General features: G+C 37.1%; 1 pseudogene; it reads right to left on the reverse strand.

Annotated features, from left to right (window-relative positions):
• Window positions 1–6,055: 6,055 nt before the first annotated feature.
• Window positions 6,056–6,579, reverse strand: LOC125931953 (ferritin light chain-like; annotated as a pseudogene).
• Between the last annotated feature and the right edge of the window lie 3,206 nt (window positions 6,580–9,785).

Consider the following 9,785-nt stretch of genomic DNA (forward strand, 5'->3'; position numbering starts at 1 on the left):
TCTTTGCCAATTTTGATGCCTTTGATTTCCTTTTGTTGTCTGATTGCTGATGCTAGAACTTCCAGCACTATGTTAAACAACAGCGGTGAGAGTGGGCATCCCTGTCGTGTTCCTGATCTCAGGGAAAAAGCTCTCAGTTTTTCCCCGTTGAGGATGATGTTAGCTGTGAGCTTTTCATAAATGGCTTTTATGATCTTTAAGTATGTTCCTTCTATCCCGACTTTCTCAAGGGTTTTTATTAAGAAAGGGTGCTGGATTTTGTCAAAGGCCTTTTCTGCATCGATTGACAGGATCATATGGTTCTTCTCTTTTTTTTTTGTTAATGTGATGTATCACGTTGATCGATTTGCGAATGTTGAACCAGCCCTGCATGCCAGGAATGAATCCCACTTGATCATGGTGAAGAATTCTTTTTCTATGCTGTTGAATTCGATTTGCTAGTATCTTATTAAGAATTTTTGCATCCATATTCATCAGGGATATTGGCCTGTAGTTCTCTTTTTTTACTGGGTCTCTGTCTGGTTTAGGAATCAAAGTAATACTGGCTTCATAGAATGAGTCTGGAAGTTTTCCTTCCCTTTCTAATTCTTGGAATAGCTTGAGAAGGATAGGTATTATCTCTGCTTTAAATGTCTGGTAGAACTTCCCTGGGAAGCCATCTGGTCCTGGACTCTTATTTGTTGGGAGATTTTTGATAACCGATTCAATTTCTTCACTGGTTATGGGTCTGTTCAAGCTTTCTATTTCCTCCTGATTGAGTTTTGGAAGAGTGTGGGTGTTTAGGAATTTGTCCATTTCTTCCAGGTTGTCCAATTTGTTGGCATATAATTTTTCATAGTATTCCCTGATAATTGTTTGTATCTCTGAGGGATTGGTTGTAATCATTCCATTTTCATTCATGATTTTATCTATTTGGGTCATCTCCCTTTTCTTTTTGAGAAGCCTGGCTAGAGGTTTGTCAATTTTGTTTATTTTTTCAAAAAACCAACTCTTGGTTTCGTTGATCTGCTCTACAGTTTTTTTAGATTCTATATTGTTTATTTCTGCTCTGATCTTTATTATTTCTCTTCTTCTGCTGGGTTTAGGCTGCCTTTGCTGTTCTGCTTCTATTTCCTTTAGGTGTGCTGTTAGGTTTTGTATTTGGGATTTTTCTTGTTTCTTGAGATAGGCCTGGATTGCAATGTATTTTCCTCTCAGGACTGCCTTCGCTGCATCCCAAAGCGTTTGGATTGTTGTATTTTCATTTTCGTTTGTTTCCATGTATATTTTAATTTCTTCTCTAATTGCCTGGTTGACCCACTCATTCGTTAGTAGGGTGTTCTTTAACCTCCATGCTTTTGGAGGTTTTCCAGACTTTTTCCTGTGGTTGATTTCAAGCTTCATAGCATTGTGGTCTGAAAGTATGCATGGTATAATTTCAATTCTTGTAAACTTATGAAGGGCTGTTTTGTGACCCAGTATATGATCTATCTTGGAGAATGTTCCATGTGCACTCGAGAAGAAAGTATATTCTGTTGCTTTGGGATGCAGAGTTCTAAATATATCTGTCAAGTCCATCTGATCCAATGTATCATTCAGGGCCCTTGTTTCTTTATTGACTGTGTGTCTAGATGATCTATCCATTTCTGTAAGTGGGGTGTTAAAGTCCCCTGCAATGACCACATTCTTATCAATAAGGTTGCTTATGTTTATGAGTAATTGTTTTATATATCTGGGGGCTCGGGTATTTGGCGCATAGACATTTATAATAGTTAGCTCTTCCTGGTGGATAGACCCTGTGATTATTATATAATGCCCTTCTTTATCTCTTGTTCCAGCCTTTAATTTAAAGTCTGGTTTGTCTGATATAAGTATGGCTACTCCAGCTTTCTTTTGGCTTCCAGGAGCATGATAAATAGTTCTCCATCCCCTCACTCTCAATCTAAAGGTGTCCTCAGGTCTAAAATGAGTCTCTTGTAGATAGCAAATAGATGGGTCTTGTTTTTTTTTATCCATTCTGATACCCTATGTCTTTTGGTTGGTGCATTTAATCCATTTGCAGTCAGTGTTATTATAGAAAGATACGGGTTTAGAGTCATTTGATGTCTGTATGTTTTATGCTTGTAGTGATGTCTCTGGTACTTTGTCTCACAGGATCCCCCTTAGGATCTCTTGTAGGGCTCGTTTAGTGGTGACAAATTCCTTCAGTTTTTGTTTGGGAAGACCTTTATCTCTCCTTCTATTCTAAATGACAGACTTGCTGGATAAAGGATTCTCGGCTGCATATTTTTTTCTGTTTAGCACACTAAAGATCTCATGCCAATCCTTTCTGGCCTGCCAAGTTTCAAAAGAGAGATCAGTCACGAGTCTTATAGGTCTCCCTTTATATGTGAGGGCACGTTTATCCCTTGCTGCCTTCAGAATTTTCTCTTTATCCTTGTATTTTGCCAGTTTCACTATGATATTTTGTGCAGAAGATCGATTCAAGTTACGTCTGAAGGGAGTTCTCTGTGCCTCTTGGATTTCAATGCCTTTTTCCTTCCCCAGTTCAGGGAAGTTCTCAGCTATAATTTCTTCAAGTACCCCTTCAGCACCTTTCCCTCTCTCTTCCTCCTCTGGAATACCAATTATGCGTATATTATTTCTTTTTCGTGTATCACTTAGTTCTCTAATTTTCCCCTCATACTCCTGGATTTTTTTATCTCTCTTTCTCTCAGCTTCTTCTTTTTCCATAACTTTATCTTCTAGTTCACCTATTCTCTCCTCTGTCTCTTCAATCCGAGCCGTCGTCGTTTCCATTTTGTTTTGCATTTCATTTAAAGTGCTTTTCAACTCCTCGTGACTGTTCCTTAGTCCCTTGATCTCTGTGGCAAGAGATTCTCTGCTGTCCTCTATACTGTTTTCAAGCCCAGCGATTAATTTTATGACTATTATTCTAAATTCACTTTCTGTTATATTATTTAAATCCTTTTTGATCAGTTCATTAGCTGTTGTTATTTCCTGGAGATTCTTCTGAGGGGAATTCTTCCGTTTGGTCATTTTGGATAGTCCCTGGAGTGGTGTAAAAAGGGAATTTAAAGAAATGCTTAACCTACTGTAAGCCAAGAAAAAGCAAACAGAAGAATGAAAAGCAGAACAAACAGAAAGAAAAATAGATGGCAGAGTTTAGCTGTAATATATTAATGATTATGTTAAAATAAATGGTCTAAATACACCAATTAAAAGACAGAAAATGGCACATTGGATTAAGAAACATAATCCACCTATATACTGTCTACAAGAAACTCACTACAAATGTAACAGTATAGGCAGGTTGAAAGTAAGAGGATGAAAAAAATTGCAACGCAAACATTAATAAAGGAGATCAGGGTGAGTATATTAATATTTGATAAAGTAAACTTCAAAGCTAAGAAAATAACCAGACATTATATAAAGTTGTCAATTTAAAAATATATAACAATCTTACATGTGTATGCATCAAAAAACCAAACAGAAATATATCTTAAGCAAAAACTGATAGAATTGAAAGAAGACATAGATAATTCCACAATTATAATCAAAGACTTCAACACTTCCTCTCAACAAGTGACAGAACAACTGGACAGAAAATTCATAAGTGTATAGAACTCAGCAATAACATTAAACAAGCACATCTAATTGATATTTATAGAGCACTTCATCCCCCAAAAGCAGGTAACATTATTTTCAGGTTCTCATAGAAGATATACCAAGACAGATGATACTTGAGGCATAAAACAAACCTCAAAAATTTTTAAATGATTGGAATTAAACTAGAAATCAAGAACAGAAGGATAACAAGAAAATCCCAGAACACTTGGAAAACAGACAACACACTTCTAAATAATCCGTGGCTCAAAGAGGAACTAATAAAGGAAAAAAAAAACTTATTGAATGTAATAAAAATTAAAATTCACCATATTAAAATTTGTGGTACACCACTAAAACAGTGCTGGGAGGGAAATTTATAATGCTTAAGCAGACTTTAGAAAAGAAGAAACATTTCAAAGTAATAAGCCAAGGTTTTATCTCAAGGATCTAGAGAAAAAGGGCAAAATAATCCCAAAGGAAGCTAAAGGAAGAAAATAATAAAAATATGAAATCAATAAAATTGAAAACAGGAAAACAATAGAAAAAAAAAAGTGAAAGAGCTGATTCTTTTAAAAGACCAAAAACATTTACAACTTTCTAACAAGACTTACAAAAAGAAGATATAAGATACAAATATCAGGAATTAAACAGAATATCGCTAAAGACTCTGCAGACGTTAAAAATATAGTAAGGGAGCATAAGAACAACTATTCAAAAATAAACTTGGGAGTGCCTGGATGTCTCAGTCAAACATCCCACTTCGGCTCAGGTCATGATCTCACAGTTCGTGGCCTGGGTTTGAGCCCACAATGGGCTCTATGCTGACAGCTTGGAGCCTAGAGCCTGCTTCTGATTCTGTCTCTCTCTTTCTGCCTCCAGCCTACTTGCACTATCTCTCTCTCTCTCTCTCTCTCTCTCTCATCTCTCTCTCTCTCTCAAAAAACAAAGAAATATTAAAAAAAATTAAAAAGTAAATTTGACAACTTACACAATCAATATTTACACAATTGATCCTTACACACATTATCATGACTTAATATGAAATATGTAGTTTGAATAGCCACATAACTATTAAGGAAATTGAATTCATAAGTTAAAAACTCCCCCAAATGAAGTCTTTAGGACTAGATGGTTTTAGTAGAGAATCTCATAAAGGTTTCATATCTAGGATATATAAAGAACTCTCAAATGCATCAGTTAAAAAATAAAATGGACAAAAGACATGAAGACACAGTTCACAAAATAGGGCATACAGATGACAAGTAAGCACATGAAAAAATATTCAACTTATTAGCCACTAGGTAAATGCAGAAAACTATAATGAGCTATTACTATATACCTATCAGAATGGTTAAATATATACTATATAAAATATATAAACTATACACATAGTGACAACACCAAATGCTGACAAGGATGCAGAGAAACTGGATTGCTTATACATTAACAGTGAAATGTGGAATGGTTCAGCAACTCTGAAAAAATACTTGGTCAGTTTCTTAAAACAACAACAACAACAACAAAACCCATTAAACTTGTGATGAGCATACATCCCAGTAATTGTACTTAGACATTTATCTCAGAAAAAGGAAAGCATATGTTCCATTAAAAATTTGTATGTGGATATTTACAGCTGATTTATTTGTAATAGCTCCTAATTGGAAATAACACAAATGTCCCTCACAGGATGAATGGTTAAACTAACTGTGGTACAGTGATACCTTGGAATGCTACTTAGTAATAAAAAGAAATGGGATATTGATACAAGTAACAACCTAAATGAATCTCGAGAGAATTATACTTTGTGAAAAAAGCTGATGTCAAAACCTTACATGGTATATGATTCAATTTATATAACATTCTTGAAATTACAAAATTATAGATGGAGAACTGATTAATGATTACCAGAGATCAAGGGTGGGACAGAGGGTTAGGGAAGAGTGTGGGTGTGACTATAAAAGGACAAAATAAGGAATCCCTGTGGTGATGGAAATGTTTTGTATCTTGACCATATTAATGTCAATATCTTTGTTGTGGTATTATACAATAGTTTTGGTAGATGTTACCACTGGGGAAAATGTGTAAAGCATACACACAGGAACTCTATTATTTCTTATAGGTACATGTGCATCTACAATCATCTAAAAATAAGTTAATTAAAACAAATACATGTGGAATGAGTACCATGACTAACAACCAGAAAATACTAAGTAAATTGCTTGTCACAGTAACCAACTCAATGTCTGCATAGAGAACATAGTATTTACTACACAGAGAAGATAGTTGAATAGGTTTTTTATTCCCTCATAAAAAGCTTTATTTATGGTTGGTTCCCAGCTTGAGCAAGGACTCTAGGGTAGTTAAAAAGCTTCATTTAAGGAGGACATTTAAAGAGAGGTTCAGGCAGAAGCCTTGACACCAGGGGGATGCAGAGGGGCTCCTCAAAGGCTGCTGGACTCCAGAAACTCTAGTTGCATTTGAGGGTGAGCCTTTTGAATAAGTACTTGTCCAGGTGAGCCTAGGAGCCAGCCACCCTGTGATTAGTAAGGTGGTTGCCGTCTTCTTAAGGAGTTTTACCTCCTCATCCGGGAAGCGGCTCACCAGCAATTCACAGAGATCTGCGCAGGCAGAGGGATCTGTGTAGGCTGAACCCAGGGCATACAGATCCAAAAAGGCCTGGATCAGGTTCTTCTCTAGGGCCACTCTGGTTTCCATGGCATCTAGGGTTTTACCCCACTCCTTTAGGGATGACTGCTGCACGTCCTGGAAAAGGGCATGGCCACTGTGCTGGTTTTGAAACTTCAGAAACATTGGGCCAACTTCCAGAAGTGGCTGCTGAAAAAGTGGCCTTCACTCTCCAGAGCTATATCTTCAGGGTGAAAATAGAAGCCCAGAGATAGGTCATAGGCCTGCAGATGGAAGTTGACTGGGCCATTGACTGGTGGCCTCCATCCACTTCGTGGAATAATTCTGATAAATCTGGGAGCTCATGGTTGGTCAGCAATAAGGATCTCACCAAAAAATGGTATTTGTTGGTCCTGAAGGTAGGGGATGGCTGAGAAGATGGTCCTGAAGGTTGCAAGAAGGTGGAGGGTGATTGGAGGCTTGAAGAAGGGCTGTCCTCCTAGGTCTTGCTCTTTACAAACACTGTTGAAGCAAGAGACAGATTCACATAGTGCCAGGAGCATCCCAGATAGTTTTTAATTGAAAGCCAGTCACTTCTTTAGGAGAGAAGAAAATTAGAAGTTGTATGTGTTGCCCTATGGTTACTGACAAGCCCGTTTTTTTGGTAGGGAGAAAGAAGATCTGAAATAGGAAAAAGGTACTCTGGGTAAGGTGGAGAGGAACAAAGGGAAGGAAAGCTATTGGGGAGAATGATAATAGAGACAAAGATGGAAACATGTAAACATGTTACTGTTGTTCTTCATATAGCTAGATAGAAAGAACAAGATTGATGGATCCCAAAGGTGTTTGGTGAAAAGATGGCAGAAGAGGTGAAACTCCAAACACAATCCCTGCAACTGATGGGCCCCAAACAGACAGGGTCAGGACTGGAATGACAGCTTGCCTTGTTCCTTGCCCCCAATCTCAGACTGAGAGGGGAAAGCAGATATGATACCCCTCACCAATTACATAGGACATTCCTCTTCTAGTCAGCTCCCGTCCTGCTTTGCCACCCCAACAGCCTCTCATTGGACCTTCCCCTTTTGCCACCAGAAAGCTTACCCACTAATCTGCCTGCCTTTGATTTGAGTCTCTGCCAAACACAGGTGGTGGTGGATGACCACTGATTCTTTTGCTGTCAATAAGTAATTCCTGTTCTTATGTTGGTAATCTTTGTTTATCTCAGTTTGTGGAACAAATGAAAACACTTAGAATTAAAAAAAAGATGGAAGAGAGAATGAAAAAGAAAGGATAGAGAGGAAAGGGGGAAGAATGGAAATGATGGAGAGAGAAAAGTGGGAGTAATCTATTAGGAAGTCTTTCACAGTGTGAATAAACATCAGGTTAGTTGGTGGGAAATGAGTGACAGCATTGTAAGGAGCACAACTATTGTATTGGAACATAGGTTTGGAGATTCTTAGAGATTTATTCTGTTGAATTAATGACCTGCAATGACTAGGGCAAGTGCCTTTTGAAGAGGTAACATGTTGTTCATCTTAATTATTAGAACTCTTGTATAAAGTCATTTATCAGTCACTTAGAGGATATAGATGGAAGAGGGCAAAGCGTGAATAAATTAGGAAGGAGGGAGTAATTAAAAATTCATAACGTGTGTCTCTTCCTTAATTGAGAGCACCTGGCAACAGTAGTCCTTGACTATATTAATGTAAATGTTTGCAGACGAGGGTGATGTGAGAGATGGTGACTACTGGAAGGTAGGAGGACAGTAAGGAACCTTGTGAAATTGAAAAAGCCAGTTTATTTGAACCATGTGAAATCACCATTTTAGTTGGCGATTCAAAAAATAGGTGGATATGGACAATTCCATGTGGTTCCACCTAATATATGTGAAAGCACTTTAGAAACTCTAAAACTTCTATACAAAGATAAGATGTTACTATGAAGCAGGTGATGACTCACAATGGGGGAAAAAGATAGGATTTAGAGTTAGGAGACCTTAATTATGGTTCTAGCTTTGCCACTTCCTAGATGTGTTACCTTGAGTGAGTCATTTCACCTAAGTCTTCTCTTGTGAAATGAGAATGCTAACACTTGCAGCCCCTTGCTCCACATCAAAGAGTTTCTCTATGAGTTAGTTTATTTCAAAGTGCATTGGAAACCATACAGTGCTATTTAAATGCAAATGATCAGGGTAAATGCTGTATTCCTATACATTAAAACAAGCTGTGTTGTTTTAAGATCTAGACTTTTTTTTTAACTTTTGTTTTTATGTTTTCCCTTTAGTGAGATTTGAAATGACTATCTTAACTATAGAATATTTTTGTTTTCTGGGGTGCAAGTGTTTGGGGGTTTGTGGGATGGAGAAAGAATGACTCCTGCCATATAAGAAAGGTGGGTTCAAGGTACAAAATAATGGGAGGATCCCATAGCCTTCCTTACGGTAAGCAAAACATCTTAATCTGTTTTCTATTTCTTTTTCTTAAAGCTTAAAGATTCAGTCAGCTTTCTATGAAGTAAATACACTTAAAACTCAGGTACTGTTGGACTCCTTTTCAAGCTGTCTCATCATCTCTAATGTCATGGAGGGGTTATTTAGTGTGCCCTTCATTTATTTGGCAGGCAATCAAAGAGCATGCATATTTTTTCATTCTTGATCATTGTCAAGAATATTTTTTTCCTTTATGCTTGTCAAAGTTAAAAGGGCTTTAAAAGTACTTAAGTGGATAAGTGAAACATTTAATATAGTTGTAGGTTCTTTATTAATAAGAATCTGTTGTGAATTTTGTCACCCCGGCACTTTGGAAGAAACCATCAGCAATCTAGCTCCAGCATGTCTTTCTAATTATTTTGGGTGGAGGAGGGAGGTTTTCATGGCCAGTACTACTGTCCCTATTTAGCTGATAGAGAAGTTGAGATTCAGCAAGACTCTGTCTCTACACAAGGACAAAACAAAACTAGAGTCAGCAGTGAAAAAAACACCAAAGAGACTACACTGTGAAAAACATTATTTGGTACAGAGTGCTAAAGTAGGTTTCATAATCAATGCACTTAAATAAATGTGCTTGTAGTGAAATATATTGACCACACACACACACACACACACACACATAAAATAGTCCCCCAAATTATAATGGGTGATTTTGCCCTGCAGGCTACTTTGCTGGCCATATATGACTATAAAATTAGTGAAATGTATGAATGATTTATTTCAGTCATGTGATTTATTTCATTCACATTGTAAAACGAATACTGTTTTTCAAAGGAAAAACCCTCAAAAGATTAGAACTAAGGCTTTAGGGTCATCTATAACCTCTCAGTCAGTAGATAGATGCCTAAACCAATTCACACCCCCAACTTCACTTTTCAGTTATGACATATTGACATGTGGCATGGATTGCCTCATTTTTACAATCAATGTATAAATGATATACATTTATTCATATCCCAAACCATAGGTTGATAGGGCACCATGTCTAATCCCTCTAATTTTGATAGGTAAGATGTGAGGTAGAAAAGAAAATTGTCTAACTCTTCTGGCTTGCCTATGAGGCAAATGCATCACATTTAAATAA

This window comes from Panthera uncia, chromosome X, assembly GCF_023721935.1.
Source record: "Panthera uncia isolate 11264 chromosome X, Puncia_PCG_1.0, whole genome shotgun sequence".
Lineage (NCBI taxonomy): Eukaryota > Metazoa > Chordata > Mammalia > Carnivora > Felidae > Panthera > Panthera uncia.